This window comes from Tinamus guttatus, unplaced genomic scaffold, assembly GCF_059628265.1.
Source record: "Tinamus guttatus ecotype Peru unplaced genomic scaffold, ASM5962826v1 Tinamus_guttatus_pri_ptg000125l, whole genome shotgun sequence".
In the NCBI taxonomy this organism is placed as follows: Eukaryota; Metazoa; Chordata; class Aves; order Tinamiformes; family Tinamidae; genus Tinamus; species Tinamus guttatus.
Genome location: NW_028288659.1, coordinates 3,613,820 through 3,640,489, shown reverse-complemented (window position 1 = coordinate 3,640,489; position 26,670 = coordinate 3,613,820).

The window sequence follows — 26,670 nt, the reverse complement described above, 5'->3', positions numbered from 1 at the left end:
AAACATCCTGGGCAGCCAAGGCATTCAATGGCAGAGGGCGATGGTGATGAATTCTTTATTATGTGTTTGTCAGAGACAAGGTTTGCGCGTACAGGGGTGTAATGCTTTCTCACAGCACCAGTCCCTGCTAGTGAATTCACCTCTTGGGTATAGTGTGCTGGCTTCAGACTTTTAAGGAAGCAAGAAATTTCAGAAACATGAAGTGCAGGAAAGAATGGGTGAGTACATGATGGAAGGATGAGTAGGTTCAAGACTTGACTTGACAGTGCCTGCTGTATGCCTAGCTGGTCTTGGTTGTCCCTGTTGCTGGTCACAACAGAAATGGCTTTTGAAAGGAAAACTCTGAGGTGGATTGGAATTTAAAGGACTATCAGTTGAATACTGGAGACTAAGATGAGAGTTAATTTCTTGTGAATTTGAGAATGAATTGCCTTAAAATGCTGTCCTGCTGATTGTGGTAATTTAGGAAATGATTCAGAAGGGTAGGCAGCTGGATGGGGTCTGTAACAGGTGTCCTAGCCTAAACTAGTCCGATTTATTTACTAGAATCATGCGTTTCACTTGCTACAATGGCAAAATCTCAGTTTTAATTTGTGTGACTTAATTGAATGGGGTCCTTGGACACCTGACAGAGGAATGGGAACAGCCTGCAGCCTGCCTACAAAGTCAGGCATGCAGTTTGGCTCTCGTTCAGAAAAGTTCCTTTACAGGGGCATGAGCTAGAAAGTGTGTGTCTGTGTGTGCGTGCTGTAAATTAAATACTAGGCTGCATAACAGAATCATGACAAGTTTAGCCTGAATGCAGAAACACACCATGCAGCACCATTTTACAGTAGGTTGTTGCTTTCTTCGTCTTTGCGGCTCCCATACGGAGACAGTATCCTCAATATGTGTTGGGTAACCTGTGAACAAATAGCCTATTATCTTGTTCTCAAATACACTAATGACTTAAATATGTTTTATTTCAGTTATTTCTTCTTTCAGTTCCTGTTATTCCAAACAAAATGCAAAAGATTAGTGTTCCCCTTTGAAGTAATGCTTTCGAATGCTCCTACCATGCAAAATACAAGTTGCCGTGACACACTGGGATTTAATCCACAGCTACCACAGCAAACTCATGCAGTTTCTGTGGAGCGTTGATGAAGACGCCAAAGACTTTACATGGCAAGAACAAGGTTATGGCTGAGAGATTAATGTGTATGTAGCAGTCCAGGGGAAGGAGTGCCTGGCAGACATTAACTTTTTGTAAGCTGATAATATTCTGTTACTGCAGAAAGCTTCTCCTTTCGGAGAAAAAAAATTTAAAATGGTGGAGGAATGAGCCCTTTGAACCCTGCTTTCAAAAAGGCTCCTCTTCAGGGATGAAGGGGAAGAACGATGATGGCTGACCAGGCTTTTGAAAGCATGTTCTGATTAATAGCACTTACTAGAGCCCCGAAAGTGAACCACAACCCACTGCTGGAGCGTGTTCGTCACCCGCAGGATCCAGCTGCTCTAACTTGCATAGAAGAGTGGCTGGGGGGAGTGAGCTGTCACCTTGCTACTCTTTGAAGCAAAGTCCTGACCATAAGGAGTTAAAGCTTGGGGAGGAATGAACTGAGGTCAGCAGCACAAGTAGTCTGTTCAGTAAATAATTTTCTTTGTATACTGACTCCATTCTTTCACTCATTATTTGCTCCATTTATTCTTTTCCCTTCCTACACACGCACATGAGCTTCTCTGGCCCCCTCAGCTGATTTTTTTGGCTTTATTGTTCTTTCTTGCCCTAGTTATGACCTTCCAGTGGCCACTTGTCACTGTGACCCTCCCTCTGGCGAAGGAGCCAAGGATGATAGGTTTACTGTGAAAGAACCACCCTCAATCTGGGATGGACACCTATGCTCAGCTTACGGGCTGCAAGGCGCTGTTCTCCAGCTGCTCTTGCAAGGCTGCTTGCTGTGAGCACTGCAGTGATTTCAGAGAACAGCGCGCAAGGGGGAAATACCGATCAGCCTCACGCAGAGGAGCTGAGAGCTGTTGCCCACCTTTTTCCTGCCTTGGCGGCTGGCTTTGAGCTCCCAGGTGAGTGTATGTGTGATGTGTGACATGTGTGCTTGAGCCTGGAGGGGAAATTCGTTAAATAGCTGCGCTGTTGCTGAGAATTTGAGTGATTGTAGGATGGAGCACTGGTAAATGGTAGAGTCTGCATAACATAGCAGGGCTTGGTGCTAGTGCTCAGACATGAGGCACTGCAAAGCAAGAAAGCATTAAAGGTCATGTTTTAAATTCCGCAAAAACTAGTTAAAAGAAAAAGTAGAATTTGGGGAAGCTGAGTGACCTTGAACATCCACTCCAGTGAAACAACCCGCATAGACTGGTATTCAGAAATTACATTTTTCTGAGACCATTAGGTGTGGGGTGGGGGGGGAGGGGAGGGCAGGCAGCCACTGCAAGTGTTCTGCATCTGCCCAGAGATCAATTTTCTGTTTTCAGTGAAAAGTGTAATTAACAGCTACTTCTTGAGTGCACTTCTGTAAACGCGCTGCCTGTCCTCAGGCTCCTGAAAGATGTGCACATTTTTTTCCAGAGTATTGGATTGACTTGACCCTCTTCCGCCAGCCCCGCCCCTGACGAAATAGATGTTTAGCAGAGAATGCTGTAACAATTGCATGACGACTGTTAAAAGACAGCCTGTATATAATTATGTATAGAAAAAGGGGCTTTGTCTGCACTGCTGAGCAATCTACTGTCTGATAATGCTTGCCTGCTGTTGGAACACAGCCTCTGTGTTCTTTCCCTTAGGGGACTGTTGTCCGCCTCATTCTTCTTTTGAGATTTTTGTACTTTCCATTGTGTTTTCTTAAATAAAAAGGCAGCCCTAGAAGCAAACAAACAAAATTCCTTTCTTGCTTGACTTGCGCTTTTTGGTTATAAAAGTGATCTTCTCTTTCCTGGTATGGCAGCATTATTAGAACCAGGACATTTCTCAGGGTAAGAATAAACTATTACTGCGGAGAGAGCGGGAAAGAATATAATGCTTGCTATATGAGCTCAGGTCCCCCCCACCCCCCAACTTGGTTTAAATATTGATGGTAGCGAAGTTACAAATTTGAATCAAGACAACTGCTCTTTGTTCTCTGAGCAAGTGTTAGATAGTGTTCCTATAGCTACCTTGTTCATTAAAGTGCATTTTTTTTTCTGTAAATAGACAAGCTTTAAGCACCCTCGGGTTCTTCAGATGTGGAACAATGGAAGTAATCATCAAAGCTAAATACAAGAGGCAAACAACTGGGAAGGGTGTATTTTTTTCTCTTCCAGGAGTGTCTTGGGCAGTGCCCCTATCTTCAGCCAGTTGTTTTTTAGCCTGGGGTGCTGTGTCCTCTTCCTCCTGCAGTACTAGCACAGCTATCTGGGACTGCATGAAAAGTCCAATCAGAAAACTGTTCTGGGTTTGAAAATAGCCCTGCTGGAATGAGGAAAAAATAGTAAACTTGGAGCTGCACAGTAAACCTGTCCATACCTCTTGTGTTGGCATTACTAGCTGGGTGCAGGTGGTTTGATGACAGAGTGGTAGTTTCTATCAGCCCTGCTGGTGGGCATGACAGAAGAAAAAGGTTGAAATTGCAGCCTCCTGATTGAGACTGTATATGAGAGGATGTACTTGATACTGGAGAGAAAAGGAAAGACCCTTTCAGAAAGTTTTAGAAGTTGGTAGCCTCTAAGAAGAACAGACGAAAGTAAGACAGGAGAGAAACTGTAGTTAGGGGTGGGATGAGGTGTCGTAAAGCCACTATTTTTATTGCATTGCTGTTCTTATTTCTCTGATGTGGAGCTTTAGTTTCATCTCTTGTGTTCCAGTAATCTTCTCTCTCTTCAGGGTTGGGACTGAGGGCTCAGACTGAACAGTATTTTCAAGAGAACATAGTTTGACTGGGAGCTGAGTGGTTATTTTCCCTTTTTGCACGGTGGACTTAGACCGGAGGACAAGTTTGTGCCCCTGCAGGCTTGTTCATTTCTTCCACCTGTGTCGGTTTTGTAAAGAAAACTAACCCTGTATGTGACCTCGTAATAACATTTGTACTAGCAAAATGTATGCTGCTTGCTCAGTCCAAATTACTGCTTGAGGCTTCTAATAAGTAAAGAAATGCCTGCGTTTTCCTGTTAGTTGGTGATTAGGAGCAACTTTGATAAAACGTGGTATGCTTAACTCTTGAGTTTTTGTTGAAAAGCTAGATTTTTAGATAGGTTCTCTGAAAGCCAGTCTGGTTTGCATTGAGGTACTGCTGGCCAAGGAGCTCCTCTGCATGAGTCTGAGGGCTTTGTGCTGATCCAGAGGGACACAGCTTACTGTAGTGCAGTCCGGGATACACATTTGCATAAAACTGAGTAGGGAAACTGTGCTTCAAAGAGCTTTTCTGTGGATTGGTGGCATGGAGTTAAATTCTCACTCTATTCTCCAAGAATGAAATGAGGCTCTTGGTCTCCCTGCTGAAGGTGAGCAGCTCCCTTCAGGAATGGAGCAGCTCTCTGTGGAGATCTCTTAGGTCTATACAGAGAAACTCAAACCTTCCTTGTTTTGTGAAGGAAGAGTGTAAAAATGAGGGCTAATGAAAAATGGGAAGTCCTAACCTTGACTGGTCTGAATGTTACTTGGGTATACAAAGTCTAAAAGAGAAATTGAAAGGAAGTAAAACTGGAAAGGAAGGACCTCACTGCCTTTCCTGTTTCACAGAGCTTGCGTACAAACCGGGGTGGAGTGGCCAGGAGAATTATATTGGCAGTTGCTTTTCTCACTTGTACTTTGCTCTCTAGTTTAGATATGTGTTTGCAGCATGGCAGGATTTCTGTCTGTAGCCTGTTCTTATTGAGGCATGTAGTGTTACCTCTTAAATGGTGAAAATGCTAGTGATTAAACAGTGCTCTGAGGTTCCTTCATCTGTTCCATGCATTTTGTAAAAAGGATAAAACTCTGTGTTCCTTTCTGTTTTTTTGCAGGAAGATAAATGAAACACAGGCTTACTGTACTGTAGCTGACCTCACAGCTAGGATGAAATCTAGGTCTTTTCCTGGCACCAGTACAGTAAGGGGGAACTTCTTGCTATCTTGCAGATGTGATATGTATTTGTGACCATGAAGCAGCAACTAATGAATATTTATGCAAATACTAATGAAACCCTACATCTGGTTTTATATATGCAGATGACTATGAATTTGCAAGATATCAGGGGGCGTGAATAGATGCAGGCCTAGGAAAATTATGATAGCTTGTAACTGTGCCACTTGACACATGGTATATACAAACTCATAGAATAATATTAAAAGTGAAATAAAACTTCTCTCTTTTTTTTCCTTACCAAAAGTCATCAGCCCTATGGGTTTTCATAAGCATTAATCTTAGTTTTGCTAAAGGTTTCTTTTAAGGCCTCCTTTCTGTTTTTGATGCCTCTCTGAATGTGATCCAATGCTGTGGGACATGGCCATTAGGCCGATACGGTAATGGTACTGATGGTGAAATGAACATGACAACCCTTTTCAATATACTGTGCAATGTAGAATTTGAATGACCGTTCGGCAGTTTCATTGGATGGCATCTTTAAAAAGTTGTTTCTAGGGATGTGTTTGTTTGGCCTGTTCAGTGGCCTGTTCAGTGTTTTTGCGTGGAGGGAGGTGGCGATTCATAGTTACAGTGTGATGTTTGGTCAGTCAAAAGTTGGGGAAACGCTTCAGAAATTACTAGCTTGTTTTATAGGCTACTTATGGTGTTATTGAAGCCCCTCTTTCACATCTGCAGTGTTTCTGGAGTTTCAGTCATGCTGGATGTCCTCATGAACCACTCTTATGCATTTAACAATTCTATTAAACCAAGAAACTCAGTGTGCGATTCTGAAATCTTTTTCTGTTGATGCAAATATCATTCTGATTAAAGAAATGAAAGACTAATGTTTCACAGAGGGGAACACAGATTGAGAACATTAGTTCAGTCAGCTGAATTCCATGGTTTTAATACTGAGCCTTGATTATTTTGGAAATAAGAGTAGTGTCCCTTTCTTTTACTATCTCTTTCTTGGAGTCTTGTTTCTAAAAGGGTTTTGGCCCTTTCTGAGGACTGACTTAATGCATGTGAACTGTGAATGTTAAGATCAAAACAAACTTTCTTTCTTTTTTTTTTTTTAAAAAAAAAAACTGTTGATAGAGCGCTTTTTTTTTTTTTTTTTTTTTTTGTCTGAAAGTTTCTGTTGTTTTTGCAGTCCACAAATGCTACCTCTGAAGACTTCCAGTCCTCGGCCAGCACCGAGTTATTAATTAGTTAGGCATCTACTGTAATTTTGTATCTGTAAGTGATCCCTTTCAGGAAACCAACACAGAAACATTCCTGTTGTTTTTAGTGACTCTTGTCCAGGGGCTTTGTCAAGGTAATATACACAGCTCTGAATGCCAAGTATGGGTGGAATTGGTTTTCCCTCTGGCCTCCCATCTTCCAGGCCTTGCAGCTAGTGCCTTTTAAAAGAAGTTGTTAACCACATGTATATTTAGTTCCTGAATTCCATATGGATTCACCTGTCTCCTCTGGTAAAAACTAGGAACTGTATTAAAATCTTCAGTATAGCAGTTTTCAGTACAATTACTAGTCCTGGTAGCAATCACACCTGCTGTTTTTAGGGTGTCTATTATAATACAAAAAAAAAAATAAAGTCAGGGAAGGTGAGTGCTTGAGTCATTTCAGATGATTTAAACTACTGTGTTAATAGGCAGTCAAGCACTGGGTATTTGAATCATGAACTGAATTGGAGCTAGTATTTGAGGGTCAACGGCTGCATGCTTACCTCTCTTGCAGTGTACCGATTCTGTAGTTCACAGTGCAGAATCTAGTGTTCTGCTTACTGTGTAAGTCAGTGTGTGCTGCATCTAGCTAACTGATGGTTTCCAGTGAATGAATTTCCTTTCTGGATGTCACTGTGTCCTTGTAGTATTGTTTTTTTTAATATTACCTAGCTTAACTGCAGATGCTTCTTTTCCTGTCTGTGCTCTTTTATTTATTTATTTATTTATTTTCTCTCTGATCACACTGAGTTATTTGCTTTCAAATTAATTTATAATGATAAGTTCTACAATGTGCTAGGGAGCGTTTCAGACCTATTTTGCATGCTCCAAGTTAACCAGTGGCTAAAAGGGAGCTCCGTTTGCCAAGACTAACAAGAGGGAAGTAACAAAACCCTTGCTGCTCCTGCTTGGCATGTTAATAGGAATGAAATGTAAGAGTAAGAGTAGTAAGGAAAAATGAAATTGGTACTACCAACTTCAGAAAGAGAAATAGGCAGAATAGTGCTTCATGACTTCTGTCTTCCAATGCCAGTTTATTGTTTTTAGTAAACCTGCCTTGTCTCACAATTTTAACATACCTTAAAAGATTCTATCTCTTTACATTGTTTTTTTTTTTTTTTTTTTTTTTTTTTTTCCCCCCCCACATACTTCTAACAGAGAGGGAGATGCTTCTCTATAAGCAGAAGGCCCCACTTCTTGGTTTGCTGAAAGATAGCTAGTGAACCATTCTTAGACCAGTATTGGCACTGGAGGTGAAGCACAAAGAAATTAAAATGAGCCCTACGCTGATTGCTGTGTTTTCTTATTTCCCTTAGGAGCATATGAGCCAAATATGAAAATGGGCAGCTTGCCAGCTGGATGAAGCATGTTGCATCATGCTTTGGTTTTGTCTCTGGCTCAATTCAGACTTTTCTGAACCACTTTTAAATGAGCCGGTGAATTACACCTTTCTGTTGTATGGCTAGTTGTTCAGCGGTGTAACCTGGAATGCATTCCACACTTTCTGAGCTGGATTTTTGAACTGTTGACTTCTTAGATGTGAAGACACAGCTTGGAGTGCTTTGGTGAACAGCAATAAAAAACAAACAAACAAAACCCAAAAAACCCTTCTGTATGTAGTAGCAGTTGTAGTTTGAAATTCCAGTGTTTTGCCCTTTTCCAAGGTTACTGTGCCCACTGCTTGTGTTACAGTTGCACAGGGGCAATTGCTTTTGGCATAATGTCATTTGAATATCATTAGGTTTCAAGTTAATGCTGTGTTAATGAAGCTAGTGATGTTGTTCAGTCTTAGTTCTGTCAGTTTGACGGTGCTTCATGCTCAAGTTTTTCTTGTCTCTTTCATAGTTGATTTTCTCCTGTACTGAAAAGACATTTGTAAACATGACTAGAAAAAGAGAAGAAAAACTCAGTGATTTTGTAAAAGTAGAATATATGTGAGGGCACATATACCTCTTATGGCAGCTTTTGTGAAGCTGCTTGTTGTGCGTCATTGCAACAAGTTAGGGAAAGCTCTTTATTCCCCTGAATGGGGAGGGCTCCGCTGCTTTTCTTTGTTAGCAGGTGGGTGCAGAAATGCAGCATCTTGCTGCCTGTGGCGCTAAGCATTACAGTTCTGCTCCCAAGGAGCGCTCTAGTTTTTGTGGTGTTACCTTATGCGCGAGGGCTGTCTGCCTCACTGGGTTGCAGGCCATAAAGCAAAACTGCTGCTTTGTGTCTTGCTGTCTTGACCTCTTTCCTCCTCTGTTGGGAGAACTCCACGTTTGGCAGAACACAAAGCGTCCTGTGCTAGGAAGATGTCTGTAAAGTTGATGTTATTAAAGAGAGCTTGGCTTGATCGCAAGCTTCTGTCAGCTTGTCCTGGACTTCGTTACAGGGCTGATAGTGTTCTTGAAAAGCCACATCTCTTGCGCCTGTATGGAAAAGTGCTACAGGCTGGCTGCGGAGAGCTCAGTTTGCACACAGCTTATTTGTGCATCTGTGTTTTTCTTTTGAGATTGGCACCATTTAGTGGTTCAGATGAATCAGTGCTGCTAGTGAGAAGGCCTGAATTGGCATCCCCAGTAAGGACAGGGTGAGGCTGGTGGCATGGGCTGGGGCAGATAGGCAGTATGCAGAACATGAGAACTGGCTGAGGGAGCTTTCTAAGTTGAAATTTGTGACGAGTGTCCCTGATTATCTTGTTACTTTACTGTGAAGGTTATCTGTGTGGTTGGGATCAATTCTTTTTGCACAGGTGATCAGATGTACTTGCTTTGCCCTACGTACAGGGGTTTTGAAGGCCTGTGCCTGCTTTAGAGAGACCCGTGCGCAGCCTCTCTGAGGTAGCCCTTCCAGAGATGGGCAGCTCCCTCTGCACAGCAAAGCGCCTTCCTGCAGTCCCCCTAGAGCACCCAAGGAGAAGAGGAATCCGAGCTTAGTGAGTCCCAGGGGGATTTAGATGTGCAGATAGTTTAGGCTTTTCTGAAAGTATCAGGTTTGTAGGTGTATCTCAAAAAGAAAAGGCTGAGGCATATGTTTTGGAAAAAGTGTGTAAAAACTTAAGGTGACTAAAGTAACTATTTCAGAATGAAGTGCTGCAAAAGCATGATATTTTTTTCTAATGATTCAGACGTCTTGGTGTCGGCCCTGTGCATCTATCCTGATATTCAGTAGCTGTGCTGATGTGATTAGGATAACTTAAGTGGGAGTTATTTGTTTCATCTTTTCTGATTAATTGCAAGAACTAAATTGGTAAATATTGGAATAAACTTGGAGCGAAAGCCAGTTATATGGGAAGCTTGAATTCTTGAAAACCCAGGATACAACACAAGATTGTAATCAGAAAGTGACTTTGAATTGAGTAATTTCTAAAAGGACTTTCTGTACTCAAAAGTGAATGCGTAAAGTCTTGGGAGATTTCTTCATTCCTTTCCTTAGAGCAGGATGCTGAAGTATGAAAGGTCTCTCACTAGGTGAGCTCAGTGGCCTCTTAAAGATTTTGTGCATGTGATAGCTTCAATCGATCCGAATTTTATTTAGGCTTTGAAGGGTAAGAATATTGCTAATGGCCGAGTTCAGTGTCTTTTGCCAAATTCGAGAAGTTGAGCACAGTGTGGTAGTTCTAAAGGCAGTGGAGAGAGCAAGGGTCACGGAAGAAGAGTTAGGAGTCACCTGTGAAGCCATGTGAAAGACTTACTTTTTTGCTTGCTGTGATTGCACTACAGAGAGGTCACCTACAGAGGAGTGCTTATGTTTTCTCTGGTGCCGTGCTTATCTAGCTCCCAATCTTTACATCAACATAGAGCTACAGAGATTTTGATAGTGTCTGTTTTCCTCTCCAGTGTGGGTGAGCTGTTTTGCACTAACTTTCTCTGCTGGAGGTGTTTTCAGACGTTGCATCTGTTCAGCCCAGTGCATGGTTTCCTCTGACTGTTGTCGGGAGGGTGTCCTGTGAATTGCTGCCAGCGTGCTGATGGTCACATCCTCTCTGCAGTTCAGAGGCCGGGCAACTGAACTTACTGAGATGAGAAGCAGGAAGGAAGGAGAGCAGGTCTGCTCTGGTTTATTTGACCTGGGATGGCTACAGCCCTAGCTCACTCGGAGGCGAGGTCCCTGTCACATGGCTCCGGAGTTCCTTTCGGGTAGAAGGTAGCTAGTGCTTTGAACTATTGCTTTGGACGCCTGCTTCCCACAGTCTATGTGCTGGTGCTTAAGGAGGCTTAAAGGAGATACTTTGGCAGCCTTGTCTTGCCTCATCTGTTGTGGCAGTGTGAAACTGAATAGTCTTTTGATGAGCCTCTGTGCTAAATGAAATAGATGTTAACTTCCTAGAGTAAAGATTGTCTGGGATGGGAAAGAGAATTCTGCAGTGAGATTTGAGAAATTAGCCTCACTGTCTATTCGGGCAAGAGTTAACACGAGTGACTAGCCTATTCAGTGGGAGCTAAGACAAATTTATGGCTTTGCACTTTGCTTGCAGACTGATATTTGACTCTCTTCATATTCCTTTACACAGTTAACATAGGGAGTGTTCTCTGAGATTGGTCTCTATTGATATGCTGAGACTTCACAGGTGGATTAAGCAGATGAGTAGTGAGGACAGTTGGATTTTGAATATCAGCAGTAAGATCTATTCAGAAACTTAATTGAAAGTATTTTATTGACTAAGAACTACCTTATTAAATGCAAGGTCATACTAAAAGCTTTGGAGGAGGCTGGTAGTATGAAAGTTGGATTCTGCTCTTGAACATAGCTAGCAGCTAATTCTCTAAATTCTTGATGTAAAATGATCTCAGTAACCCAGTTTATAAAGAAGCAAGTTTGCAAATACCTCACCATCTACTCATTGTGTAGGCAACTGCTGGTCTCTTCCCTCTTTTGGCTGATCTTTAGTCAAAACTTCTTTGGAGGTTGTATTTAGCTGCTTTGTAGACCTCAAGGGAAATTCTCTTATGTGACTTCTGTGTTTAAGTACAGGGAAAGTTTAAATTACAGGGAAAAATTAAATTACTGCTTGCCCCACATCCTCCCCCCTTTTTTTTTACAGCAAGTAGAAACATGGGAGAGATTATACTGTTTGACACCCACCCCACTTGGGATATTAAGCTTTGTCTTTCTATTAAGATGCTATCAGTGTTACTTCTACGGTTTTATCAGGTGAAGCAGCCTCTTAGAAGTGCCTCCGGTCCAAACTGTTTATCTAGTACTTCCTGCAGAGCCTTTCTTCCAGATTGAGGAACGCTGCTAGAAGCAATCTTTGCAGTTCAGGAGACAGTGTGAATGTTGTGGAGGAGAACAGGTTTGCTGAATATTCATCAAGTGGTTTCCAAGTGCTTATGATGCTTCCTGATTAAGAGTAACGTTCACGAGTTGCACTAGATCATGAAGCCCTGGTGAAGGGCAGCAATGCTGATAAAGCAGCTCCTTTGCTGTTCCAAAAAACTTGGCCAGGTTAGTTCTTTGCCAGATTTTTCTCAATGCCAAGCAAAAGCTTTATCCAAATCCTCACCTTTGTAAAAAATGCACATATATCTTCCTTAACCTTCTGTGAATCTATGGGATGTGTGTGGTAGGCTTTGGAAGCCTTTGTTCCTGACTCAAGTACTGATTGCAAACTGATCATGGGTTTTTATTTTTTATACATAAAATGAAGCCAGAGGCCTTGTTCTGTTGTTTTTGTGGTGGTGTTTGTTTGGTTTTTTTTGCATGCGCGTGTTTGGCCAAGCAGTAGTGAGCTCAAATGGTATGTGAAAATCCTGGCTTTTTAGCAGGTTAAAGCAGAAAACGGAACCAAGCAGCCCTCTTCTGCTGTTATTGTAGCATTCGTTAGCGTTCTCCCTATTTTGCAGCTCTTGGTAGCCACTATGGTGACTTGTCATGTTAACTCTCTTTTTGAAGAGATGGATGAAGAAGCTAACTTTTGTTAGCTTAATATCAGTTTTAGAGCTTCACTCTTAGACTTCCCATCTATCTTACAGTTTATAGTAATTATTTTAGGTAGCTCTTAATTAGAGGAGAATAGGCTAAAATTAGCTAACCTTTGGGTTTAACAGTATATGCAAGACCAAAATGCTTAGTTCTTCCTGAAATTGTTAGTCTGGAGCTTGTCTATGGTTGGATGGGGATGGACTCAGAATTTTCTTCAGGAAGCTCAGATATAAATTGTCCTGATTTTAAAATCATGTGTTTAGAGCTTTTGCCTTTTAGCTTTGTTTCTCCCTTCAGGCGTTTGATGGAGACCAGCTAACTGTGTGGGCTGCTGTAGCTATGTGCCAGCATTGCAGATAACCTAGGTGTCTTCTGGCCTGCATCAGTTAGCCAGGTGCAGGGCTTAAGTATCTCCTGCTTCTACTTACATACAAAATGACTAGTGATAACTTTTAAAAGCCCTGGGTTCTGTAGCTGTGGCAATCTGTTACCAGTCATAATCTGAAAGAAGATAGGCTCACCTGTGGTGAATAATGACTGCAAACTGCTTGCAAATATTAGATCTTTTTCAAGGCATAACAGAAAATATTATGCTTCATTCTTAAATAATATTATGCTTCTTAAATAATGAAAAAGTATTTTAAAGGATAATGCACCTCTTTCTAACATGTACAACGGTTTAAAAGATGCATTGTATATGATAAGACATGAAAACATGACAGCGTGATCTGGCAAGGTCCTTTATGTCTTGGAAATGCTACTGTATTCAGTTGCATTCTGTTCAGTCCTCCAAGCAGCTGCATGTGTATGAACAATAATCGTAATTTTAAAAAGCTCAGGGGGTGGGACTGTGCATAAACAAGTGTCTGATCCTGAATATGAGATAGCCAGATGCTTATGTGTTTCATAATCTGCAAAATGAGCACATACTGGGGGGGGAGGGGAGAGGGAATGGGGAAAAGGCATCCTCTAGAAGTTCGTAAAGTATCTAGCACTACCACTGAAAAGACGTTTGAATTAAATGAAAATTAAGTTACGTGAAGTGCCTTTTGACAGGAAAAATAAAGCAAGTCCCAAAGACCTGTGCAGGGCAGTTTTTGACAATGCATTTTGATTAAGACTCTTACACTAATCTGTTATTCCTTGCTGGTATAAAAATGTGGGGCATGCACACCAGTCTCTTTTCTTGGCTGGAAGTTAATTTGGAAATTGGGGGAGAAGAATATTTACTCTTTGAATCCCAAATTGCTTGGATACGAGAGGGCTAGTCATCATCCTTGTACTGAGTCTTGTTTGTTGGGGTATGTCTGGAGCAGATAACTGAAAATTGTGACTGTCCCTAACTTGGGCTGATGTTAAAGGAGAAAGCAGCCACTGGTCACTTAAGAGGCAAGTTGATGAAAGGTGAATATGCAGGTGTAGTGTACAGATGCATTGTATGAACTGGAATTATAGTTTTATCTATTTATACTTGTCAAGTAGTCTTCCTGTTCACTTTCTTACAGCAAAGTAGGTGGCCTCTTTTTCTTCTCACTCTTTCTCTTCTAAACACCCAAATTGTTTTCAACAAACAATTTCAAATTTCAAAGAATTTCAAAGAACTTCATCTTGGGTAGGATGAGGGTCTTCTGTGATGGTCCTTTATTCTTTTATCTTGCTTAGTGCCTATGGCTGGTGCTCAAGCATGGCAGATACATTTTGTTTCCAGAAAAGAGTGTCTTTTTGTGTATGCAGTATACAACCTGCTTAGCCAAAGGTGTAAAGCTTTCTTCTTAAGTGCCGGATAACTAGCTTTGAACAGCCAAGGGCCCAAATTCAGATTTCCTCTCCAAAGAGGTTATTTTCAAATGATATCCCTCTTTTCATAACCTTCTCTTAGTGTGCTTTGGTCCAAAAATGCTTACTGCTTGTGTGAAATCTCAAGGAGTAATATTTTCACAGAATCACAGAATGGCTGAGGTTGGAAGGGACCTCTAGAGATCATCTAGTCCAACCCCCCTGCTCCAGCAGGGACACCCAGAGCACATGGCACAGGGTGGCACCCAGGTGGGTTTGGAAGATCTCCAGAGAAGGAGACTCCACAGCCTCTCTGGGCAGCCTGTTCCAGGGCCCTGTCACCCTCACAGGAAAGAAGTTCTTTCTCACATGGAGGTGGAACTTCCTCTGTTTCAACTTGCACCCGTTACCCCTTGTCTTGTCACTGACCACCACCAAGAAGAGTTTGGCCCCATCCTCCCTACATTCTCCCCTCAGGTACCTAGACATGTTGATCAGATCCCCTCTCAGTCTTCTCCAGGCTAAACAGGCCCAGCTCGCTTAGTCTTTCCTCACACGATAGATGCTCCAGTCCCTTAATCATTTTGTTTATTTTCAGTGAGAGACCGGCAATTTTTTAATGTGATTCATGTTATTGTTTATAAAAATACATTCTGGCTGAATGTTGAACACTTAAAATTGATCCTTTGCATGTAAGCGTGTTACACAATGTTTTACATGCAACATAGTTCAACACAAGGAGAAGGTATTGCTCTTGAGGTAGAGGAAACTGCATGAATATTTTTGTTCCAGTGAAAAAGGCCCGTAAGGTACTACAAATGTTGACGTAGCCACACATACTTTTCATCTCTAGGTTTTTAAGGTGGCAGTAGTGAAACAAATTTCTTTATGCTGTGGTGTTTTTCCTTCTCCCTTCAGAACATTTCCGGGACCAAGCCAGCTCTGCCTGCATCGTTTGTACGCTGATCAAACGTTTTCATTTTTGGCATCTAAACAACTTCAAAAAATTAGACTTGAAGGGTTTTTCATTTACCTCATTTTGTTTGGTTTTGTCAAGGGTAGTAACATATCAGCTCTGGAAAGAGCTAGTTGAAGGTTTGTAGCACAACTTCGGAGCAAATTCACATGTGACTACTGCTTGGGGAGAGCTCTTACCAGAATCGTTAAGGTTGCCTGTGAAATATTATTTTTCTAGCTCTAATGAAGAAGAATAAAGCTCAATGTAGCTCCTCCTTTCCATGATGCTCAAGGCTCACCATCTCACTATCACCAGGGGTGCTGGCAGAAGAGGTAGCTTTCATGTGTTGAGGTGATCTTTGACCCTGCCGTGGCTGCAGGTTTGGTAGTGTTTGGTGCTCTTGGGGAAGAGATAGCCGTTGCCACATGCATTTGTGGAGATCATCATATAATCAGATATGGAGGTGAAATAGCTCAGCCTGAAAAACAGCAAATGGTGTATGAAGTGTCTGACAATCGAGTGCTCTTGGCAGTATGTTAGGGGTCCTTTGAGGTTCTTGGGTTTTTTGAATTTTGCTTAATTTGCCTCCTCACCTTGCTTTGAGAAGAGAGGCAGGCACGTACCCCTGTGCTCAAATGCAGTGAGGAAGAAATCTCACTGGTACTTGTACAGAAAAACTAAGAAACAACTAATGAAGCTGTTAGCTACTCGTACAGTTGTGCCTTCATCCATTTAACAGAGGTGGAAAGTCGATTAGGTGCCTGAGCAACGCCTTTCTAGCCACGTTTTTAGTGCGTGTAGCTCCTCACAAGCTTTGTCTGTAACAAAGTTGTGTCTCGCTCTTCACCTGAGCTGAGGCAGCTGGCAAGAGTGTGTGAAGGGGAGCGTTTTCCAGGCCGTGCGCCTGCGGAGCCTTGATAAATAGCTTGCTGGCAGCTGCATTGCTACAACGAGGGTGGAGGCTATCTGTCCTGGGCTGCTGTCTGGCTCGCTGCGTTTCAGGGTGGTAACTGGGACAGTGAGCGTGTAGTTGTGTGTGTTTTGGGGTGTGTGTGTGTGGGGGGGGGGGGCTCGCTGGCCCTATCCCCCATTTAGCAGATAGAGTATGAGGGCAGGAATGGTAAGAAAATTTTCTTCCTTTAATGTTCCCTTGCAGAGTTTGCCTAGCCATGAGGGCCAGGATTGTTTTGTTTGATGCTGAATTCACTTTTTCTTTTTTTTTTTTTCTTTTTTTTTCTTCTCCTCCTCTTCTCTTCCTCCCTCGCTTTCCAAGATAGTTGAAGAACAGAGTTTGTCCATGTGAGTAATCCTAAGAGGCAGGAGATAAAATCTTAAGAGAAGGTGCCAGTCAACAAGGGGATTAGTGAATTCGCTTTAAAGCGTGCATGGAAAATAGTAAATTCCGACTGTTTCTCTGTAGATTACTTGAGTTGAAAAGGCAGGGGGAAGGAGTGCCTCTTCGAGAGGTTTAAAGGTGGTTGTAAAAGCATGTTTACTGGCTCTGGCTCTTCTGCCCCCTTTTTTTTTTTGAGGAGGGGGGAGAAATAACAGCTGCCACAACTATAGAGAAGGTCCCATTTTAAGCATCCCCTTTTTCATGGGGTACATCAGGACTTGGCATAGCCAGCTAGCTGACACGTGGAGAGCCCTTTGCTGTAGGGTCGCCAGTTCAAACACAGTCTTGGTCGTCAGAAAGTTGTTACCACGGGAGGTTTTTTAATGAAGTGAGCTGGCAATCTGTCAGGCACTTAGGGCATGAGTTTCTGGAGAACTACCATAAATGGTACTTGCAAATAACCCTGGAGTCAAAGAATTAAGCAGGTGTCGATGATAATCCAAAGAAATGAAGTAGGCACATGGGGAGTAACATGCATTGAGCACTTACACTTGCACAGCTGATAAATGGGGTGTTTATACATTCTTTCCTGAGCTTCAAATAAGAAAAGCTACTCAGTAAAGTGATGAGAAGCTTCTAACTATATTCATCTATGTCTTTACTGTCCAGATAAAAATAGAAACCCATAACGATAGCACGTTGCTGGGTAAGCTAGCAGAGCTGTGCTTTCGGTCAGAACAGGGAGTCCTTGAATGCCTTTTGGCCTCCAGTCAACACTTTGTGTGTGCCACGCTACCACTTTTTGTTTGTTTGCTTTTTCATTGTCCCTCTTAACTCTTGTGTATGCTGTTCTTCAGCATAGGTGATATTTTGTTGCAGTGAAATTGAGACTGATCTTCCTACAATGTAATTTGCAGTGAAGTGATTAATTCCTGGGGAAAACTGAAGATTTGTGTCTTTGTGTTGCCTTCCTATAAGTTCTGCATGGAATACTGTTGCCCTTCTGCATGTCCTCAGAGGGGAGAAGGTGGTACTGTTCCTCTCTTCACCTTCCCTGTTTGGGGCTTAACTTGCTGATCTGCTTGGATGGCTGAGGAGATTGTGTTTGTGTGGTGCTGTGTGTGTGAAGTGTTGGTACTGCAATTTTCTGTTTTGTAGGCTGGGTCCCCCATCCAGCTCATCCCTTTTCCTGCTTTCTCCAGCAGGCCTACCCTAAGCCAAGCTAAACAGCTCCATTCATACAGACCTGGTTATTCCTTAGGAAAAGGAATAAATAATAACTGGCACTGAAATTTCTTGCTGAGGATAGTAATGTTGAAAGCTGTTCTGACTGGAAATGTGAAGCTAGACTATGCCTCCAAAAATATTTTTTGCCTTTTTTCTCCCTCTTTACCCCAGTATTGCCACATTGTGGTCAGAAGTCTTTTTTTAAAAAAAATTGGTGACAGTTCTGGATATTTTCTTGACTGAAATCAGTATAATTCTGAAACATATACTCCTGACATAAAACCCTCTACTCCAGAGATCTGTGGGAGGTGAACCAAAAACCAACTGCCACGTCGCTGGGGTTATCTCCACCCCTTCTCGCTCCCCAGCACGATGGTGGCAGTGTCAGAGATGGTATATGCTTTTCATTGATGTGCATATATGCAGTCCTAGAGCTTCAGCGCTGCGGTTAGGAGGCTAGTGGCTCACTTCTAAGAAACGTGCGTGCTGTGATCTTTCTCTTGATCTGCCCTCTCCCTTCAAAATCACAGACGATAGATTTCTGCTGTACACCTGCACCTCTTTTGTTACCTGCCGGAGAGCACGCAGTCTAGCAGCTGCCCTGAACCCTGTCCTGCTGCAATTGGTGGGCAGTGACGTAAGTGCATAATTCAAGTGAATCGATTTCCCTGGAGTGCAAAGCTGAAGTGGGAGGTTAGCCAGCAGGGTACGTGCTCTCTTTCTACAGGAATGGTGAAGTAAGGGAGCAAAAATGCTGAAACAGCTTGTTTTATTGCACCACATTAAGTGACAGCAGTGTCGGCTGAAGAAAGTTCTGACGTGCTTTTGTGCTGCAATCAAATCAAATAAGGCTCCCCATAATGAAGATTTTGTGGAGTCTAAGAAACTCTCCTCCTTAAAATGATGTCAGGCTGGCATAAAGTGGAAGTTATATAAAGATGCAAGGCTGAGCTGTCAGAATAACACTAATAGCATCTAGTTGTTGGTTTACGTTGTCCAGCACAGTGTTTGTGAGTAATCCTTTGTCTTGCTGTTTTAAAGATGAGTAAATTTTTTATAGCTGGGAGAGTATGTGCTTTTTGGCCACAGGCTTGTTTCCAAATGAACTTGACTTCCTATTACTCTAAAATTTCTCTGTTCTGAATCTTGAGTACACTTGTTACCCATGTAACTTGGATTCAGTCATGCCACATGAAAATCCCTGTTGATTTGAAAAATGAGGTATAACTTGGGTTGTCTGAGTCATAGCTGTTTTCATGTTCTTAAGGATCATGCATTTTGGATTTGGAAAGAACTGTTAAAATTACCTTAGAAGCTATAATGGTTCAAGCTGTGGTTGCTTTCTGCCTGCTTAGGCAAAGCTTGATTTGCTGCTTCCTTGCAAACACACAATCACTGTGCTATCTTTAGCTGCTTTGTGGTATAACTTCACCCCTTGAGAGACAGAATATCGCAGACGATTTATGTTTTCCTGAAAAAAACATGCTCTAGGAGAACAGGCATGCTCTGAAGCTTTTCAGCAGCATGCTGGCTTATGATGCTAAATGAGATATTTCTAAAAGCTGAACAAAAGTAATTTATTGTGATAAGAATTTTGACCTCCCAGATTCATTTCAGCAACTCGTGACTTTCTGCTCTCATAGAAACTCCTCAGTGTAAGTACAGTGTGTAAGTGTCTCCAGGTGTGTCCTGAACCGGCAGAGCTTTGGATGGTCACACTGAAATGGACCATGATCCAGAGACTGAAGTTTGATCTTTCAAAAGTTTCCTTCATTATAGTCAAGCACTGGTGAAACCTCACCATGGCAAGGGACTGTAAACATATTGAGTACACTGGTCCTGTGCCGGAATGCGAATGCTAAAAGAAATGCTTCCGGCTTATTCTTCCTTCAAAAATTACGCCATGACTAGCTTGTGGAGTTAGTCATCATGCTGATTATGAAGAAGAAAAGGAGAATAATACTTGGCGGGAAGCGCTGCTGGCTTTTTCACGTGAAACCGTGCGTTTACTTAAATGCAACTAAGTTTCCTTGGAAATTGTTTCATAATTCCACACTTCCATTGTGCCGGTAGAAACAGCTGTCCAGCTTTCAGTGCTTTAAATTTCTGAAGCCCTTTTCTTGTCTGTCCAAAAAATGAAGCCTGGCATGTACAGTTAACTAGCGAAGGTAAGTCACCTAATTTCCTCTTTCCTTGGTCACTGTCTGATTAATACTGACTGTGATTACACTGAAAATCTTAACTACAATAATATTTCTCTTTACTGTTCTTACATTACATTCCTAAATTAGCTTTGTTTGTTATGGACAAATTAGCTTTCAGCTTGGAACAAACTAATTCCCTTTGGAAATGTATTGGATTTTACCTGACTGACCTTTTGGAAGACTTGGGAGATTTCTGAATGGGGACCTAGCTGTCCAGTTAGTGTCCAGAGGCTTTTTGGAAATCTTGGTCACATGAAGTACAAGCATGTGTGCTGACAAGAGTGATGTGGATGGGTGCAAAGGCAGTACGCAGAAGTCAGCGGTTACGTTTGGAAGCGTGCTGTCTGTGGCCCTATGTCTGTGGTTTAAGCTGAGGTGTTTGAATGCTCGGCTGCAATAGGTGTGGGTAGGGCAGCGGTGTTCTTGTATGGCTGCTTTTGGCTGCCAAGAGAGCATTTAAAATCAGAACTGGCTATGGTAACTTTGTGGTAACTGCCTGAGAACTGGTGTTTGTTGTTTCCAAGACCGCACTGAAGCACGGTTCCTGATTTCAGGTGATGGAAGTGTTGGCAGATATAGGAGTCCTGGTTGTACTGGTGCAATTACACCAGCCTGTGAAGGGTAGGATAATGCAACTTTGATTTTTGGAACGTTCTGACTCGTGAATGCATGGTAGTTGGTACCTCTGTAATGCATTTTGTCTAGCAATATGTAGTTTAATTTCATTTTAAGCAGCTGTTATTTCAATAGCTACAAGTCATCCTTTCTGCCATAGGAGGTGGTGACACAAGCTCTTGCAATAAAATGATTGCTTTATCTAGGTTGAAAGCATATCTTATTCCTTCAGGAACTTTTAACCTAATATAATGCATGCTTGACAGAGATGGATTGCAAGGAGCAATCTTCTTCATGCCCTGGCTCTCTGTCCTGTGTTCTTCTCTACCTCTCTGAAAATTCTTCATGAAATCATGCCCATCAGTGGCCACAGATCCTATACTTTCCCTTATCAAGATCCCCAAAGAAACAGAAGTGAGAAAAGTTTCTTGTATTTTCTGTTCTATATCTGTGAGTACAAGGGCCTGCGGGGGAGTAACTTGGGATGCTTCTGGCAGGGGCTTTTTCGGTTTGGCTTAGGTGTTTGTGCTGAGCTGTGAGCTCATAGTACTAAAAATATGTTTTATCAAGCACCCTGCTCTTGAGCTTGGATGATAGTAATGAATTGCTTAGGTAATATTGGACCCTAAATGCTTTGTGTAAACATTTTTAACATCTAACATTGGATATTTTACAACCCACAGGCTTATTACCCACAGTTTTATTTTTGCTCAAGGGCATTTATTCAGTTATTTTGCAAGAATATAGAATTCGATTTGTCCTAACTGATGTAGCTTCAGGTTTTTTGGAAGAGTCACTCAGTGAGACCAGAGCCCTAAAATGTCAAGGTAAGATCTTAGAAGAAATCCTGCTTAGTGTGTGGCTTCTCTGTGATGAGAAAGAGTGTTAAAAGTGCAAGTTTTGAGAGTGAAGCTAACGATGTTTTCAAAAGAGCAATTGGAACCTTTCTTAATGAGGCTGAACAAGATGAAATGTGTTAAGTTTAAGAGGTATTTTCCTAGAGCTCATAGCGCCTAAACTCGGTGGAAACTTTCTTGGGCAGTAAGCAGGTTGCATGCATTTAGCTTTGCTTATGCTGTTTCTAGTTAAATTTAGAGGCACTGCCACTGAAAAACAAAATAACCCCCCACCCCGACCCCCGCGACCTATTAACCCTACTAAAGTCGTAGGAACTAGTGGCATTTGTGTGGTTTGTTTAGTATTGGAGGGGAAAAAAACAATCCTTAAAAAGCAAAACAAATAAAACGCACCCAGACACATACAAAGACAGACAAAAAACCCTTTTGCTCTGACCAGACTTCATTGATTTAAAAAAAAAAAACAAAAAAAAACCCAAAACCAACTTGAACTTTCAGTAGCTTTCAAAAATTCAGGCTTGAAGCCCCTTTCCTCAGGTGTAGGAATATCTGTATAGGGTGCTTCTTGAGGATCTGCATAAACCAGCTGAAGATCACAGGGTTCCCCAGGGATGGGTCCTGTCTTGTCACAAGCCTCGTGTTCCTCTTCCTCGCCTCGTTCTGTTTGGGTGGTTGTGCAGCCATGCAAGGAGTCGGATCAAATCTCCAATCTGACTAAACTGGCTGTTCTTGTTTCTTAGGTTAGGGGAGGGTAGTGGTTAACAGTCTTCACTTGAAGCTTATTACTAGAGAAAAGGGAAACAACCCTTTTCAGCAGTAGCATGGTCCAAACTAGGCAGATGTAAGCCAAGTAGAGGGGTACATGGAGAACTTGAGCCGGTTATTGCCTCTATTCAAGTTTAACAGGAAGGTTATGTGGCTGAGCATCTGACCACAGAAGAGGTGGTGTTCCTTTCTATGGTATCATTACATCCTTAAAATATTGAGTGATACGGTTTCATAAACTCAGTGAAACCACAGGGCTGAAAGAGAAAGTGGTGAAATTCAGGAACTGGTTATGATGAGCCAGCAGACTGTCTTTTCCCCTTTGAAAGGCAAGGAGTATCAATTGGTATTTCCATTTGGGATACAGTCACTACAATTTTCTTCATCGTGACTAAATGAGGTAGATTATATTTTAAAGTTGTTTTTAAAAACAAGTACATTTCAGTGATCCGAATACATTTTGAAAATTAGTGTGTTATGTATTTTAGCATGCCTTTGCTTCCATTTGACTGTAGACCTTGTTCTAATCTTGCAGTGCTATAGATGTAGGAAAAGCAAAACATTCAATTCTTCTTGAACATATTTATAGATATTTATAAAACTAGCAGATGATTTTAGGTTTTCTCTCTCCCTCTCCTTGAAATGATTCCATATACTATGTTGGCCATCTGAAATGGAGAGATGATACTGAAAGGAACTGCCCTCTTCTCCAGGAGGGCTTCCACTTCATTTCATGATGATTAAAGAAAACAAGCAAAACACCTGGGGCTTTTGCTATCATTCCTGTTTGTTGCCAATTCAGGCTTCAAATAAGCTATTGACTAAACTACTGATTAACTCCGATCTCAAAATGGAACATCATATTGTAATGATCCGTAAACTACTACTAGATATGTCATGATGTATTTAATTCTTTGGATGATACTTCTAGTGTTAGGCAAAACCTAAACAAACCAGTCTACTGCAGAAATCAGTGTGCTTTTGTCTCATTAAACAATGAACTTGGCAGCCTAAAGCAATATTGAAGATGCTAATTTTGTATGGACTTAGCAATAGTCAATAGTGAGGAAGCAAATTTTTAAATTAAGCATTTTTATAGCTCCCAAACTTTAATATCATATGCAAAGGCAAGTGGTTGAAATGGGCTTTGAGGAGTGGTGTGTGTGTGTGTTTATTTTTTATTTATTTTTTTTTTCCCCCAAGGGGGTGGGTCCAGGGTTTGTATCACGTGAAGAACATCAGTTAAGTATTATTCATGCCAACAGCTGATCTCTTTAGCCTAAACCCTTATTTTCTTGTGCCATAACACAAGATTTTGCCCTGAGTTGTTGCTTTGGAAACTTTCTTCCAAGCTTCAGTGTAAATTCAGCATCTTATGTACAAGTCTGGGTAACAATGGCAACAAATGGCGATGTGGGAGCTGATGTGGGAGCTGAACAGAGCTCAACGCTCTGATCTGGGCTGCAGAGAAAAAACACTGATCTTGTGCAGTGATGATACTAGAAAAGGTTTCCATAAGTACTCATGTCCAGCCTAAGCAGGGTGGTTCTTGCCCTCTTGAGGGCTTAGTGTTGCTAGAAAATTTGGCTGGAGATAACTAGCTTTTAAACAGGCTTAAAAAGAGAAAAAAAGAAAAAAAAAAAAAAAAAAAAGAAAAAAAAAAACACTTGATATAAAGTAAAAATTCTTTTTAACATGAAACTTCCACTGGAGAGCTCTGCTCTTGCGATCAGAGTGCTTGCAGGTCTGCGTGGAATGCTGGATAACTGTTCAGGCTGCTGTGCTGGACCTACTTTGACCTGAGTCAAGTCCTTCTGCTCCCTTGCTTCCTATAAGGGGGTGAGGAAAAGAAGAAAGGCCAAAGGCTGAACAGGCTGAGGGATGAAAAAAAGGCTGAGCTGGTGGAGGTTCTCCTGTCCTTACCTGCATGCATGTAATAGATTTCCCCGAAACAAGTCTTTCTTCTAAGTTATCTTTGTGGGATCAACCTACTGTATCGCTAATTCTCAGTCTGCCTCCCCTGATTTCCCTCTTTTTCCCCTTGAGTAAATTGACCCATTTTTCCCAAGTGCTCATAAGTAGCTGATGCAATAAACACTGCTCATCCCAGAGGTGAACCTCACTTTAATGAATGCCTTCTTCATATAGCAAAATTAAAATGTCAGCCCTGCAGGAACTAGTGCCTCTTGACTGCACTGAAATTGAACCTGTTGTCCTTGAAGAAGGAACAGGTTCCACTGATCTTCAGTGTTCCAAATCTTCTTGACACGTTTGCAAGTCATCCAAAATGTGAGTTTGTAAAGACAAAAGTGGAGAACTTGATTTTAAAAGTAAACATTTTGCCTTCCTGTCAGTATTATATTTCTTCACAGCCTAGTAACGCTGACAGTGCAGGATAAGAGAATAATATCTGTCTTTGAGCAGTCTATCTAAAATTTGGTGGCTTAGTTTCTAACTGAATGGCTGTTCTCTGTAGCCTCACTGCCACTCTGCATTCCTCTGCACACTTGGAAAATAGAGCATGGTTCTTTTATTGTTGATGGGTGTGAATATCCTTTTTGATGCCATTGGATGATTCTTCCATACTGCAGCTGCTAAGAAACTCGGATGTCTCTGTCAATATCTCCAGCAATGTAATCAGTTCTGTGATTTCTTGAGATTCTCTTCAGTGCTATTTTCTGATTCCTCCAGTTTTGTTATTACATATTCATCTTTTTTTTCAAATGTTCCAAAAGGCCCAGGAAAGTTCTTTCAAGGTAAGGAAGAAATCTGAAGAATTTACAGATTTCATAAATATAGGAGGAAATGACTTGCTTTTGGCTCTCTTGACTTTACGTTTTTGGGTGATGTGTGCTGGTACTCAAGCTTCTATCCTCTCTAGCACCACTGTGTTATTACATTAAAAAAAAATGCACGGAGGTTAAATATGCAGGTTTGTCTACTGTGAGAGGTATTATGTTATTAAGTTTAAAGTGTCTCCTCTGACTCTAACCTTGGAGATATTCAAAACCCGACCAGCATTAGCTGACCCTCCTTTGAGCAGTGGGGGTTAGATTAGGCGATCTCCAGAGGCCCCGTCCGATCTCAACTGTTTTACGATTCTCTGACTCCTAAATTTTCAATTTTACCTACTCCTCGAGGAGCTGTTTTAAACAGGGCAGGGTGGTACACTTTCCTAATTGACAACCTAATCCATTTTCCTAATCGAGAAGAGAAAGGAAGCATGGATGCTTTTCCCCAGAAATGATCCTTATTTTCTGCAGCCACGTGCACTGGTCAAGGGGAAGGCTAGTGGCATGGAAGGCTGCCAGTTCAGTACTGCCAGGGCCAGCCTCACACTGACTCATGTTGCTGCTGAGTGTAGCCTAATTGGGAAAGACTAGTTCCTCTTCTCATGCACATGTGCTGTTTTTCCATGAATGGAATTCAACTTGTTCTGTTAAAAGGACAAAGCCAAAAGATGAGCAAGGAGCAAAAACTAATGCATGCTGGAAGTTTCTCTTTGCTGAATTCCTCTGGTAGAAGAGACTTTTGAGAGAATGAGAGAGGGAGAGCTGACCTGCCTGAAAACTCTCCCCAGATAACATTGTTGCTTTTGGCTGCTGTGAAGCTGGATCTTACTTCATGCTGTCATCTCCTTGAAGTTTGCTATGTCTCTGGAGGTTTATTTACACCCAGAACTTGGGATGGGCTGCCCTGAGGTAGGGTTTGAGATACTTGTGGGCACAGGTCAGTATATGTTGTTTTAGTTAAGTGAAGACCAAACCCACCTTAGATGATGGAGTGGGCTTGTTGCACCCACATCTGCCTTGCTGTGAAGAGCTGTTGTATACTGCAGTAAGCTCCCTGGGCTGCTTTGAATGCTTCCTGGGAAAACAGCTTTTAATAGCCATATACTCATCTTATTGGCTGTTTTGAATAGGTGCTACCTTGTTATTAAATGATTTACCCATGTTTATGCTAGTATGACATGAGGTATAGCATGCATTTTCATGCTGAAAGTGAACTGCTTTGTCCCCTGGAGCAGAGCTTTTGGGAGACCTGTGCTTAGACACTGACATTCAGAGGCAGTGAATGCTGTAAGGAAGAATGTGTGAAGACCCCAAAGCTCCCTCCACTGTGGCCTGTTAGCTGCTGAAACATTAAATGCAGGGTGGCTTTGGAGTTGGATCTTGCAGACTAGAGAGAGTTACTGGAGAGAGGTGCTCCATACTACACAGTGGCAGAAGGTTTTCTCCAAAGGCAGCAAATGGGCAGAGCAACACTTGGAATCATTTTTAATAGTTGGCAACCCAAATTAAAGTAGGGACTATTTTTTGTCTGTTGAACGGTATTATGTTGCACTATGCGTCAAAGATAGTTTCAGATTACTTAATGGCTGTATTGTTAAATGTGCTGGTTTAGCCACTGGACACTGACAGCAAAGTCGCATGGTGTTATGTAGCATGGTGTTACACAGCTTGTATGGAAAAGGAGCTCACTCAAAATGAGTTCAGAGCAGTTCTGAGTTATGAACAGCATTTGTTTAGTGTATGCTAGGCATTTCTAAGAGCAATTTGAAGACGTTAAAGAATCTTTCTGCTTCTGGCATTGACACTCGTGGTTGGTAAACTACATGCCTGGTAAATTACAACAATACTTACCTTTAGATTCCCTGATTTAATTTGGTAAACTCATTATACCTGTATAGCTTGTAGTCATCTTACATTCTGTTATTAGTTGTGG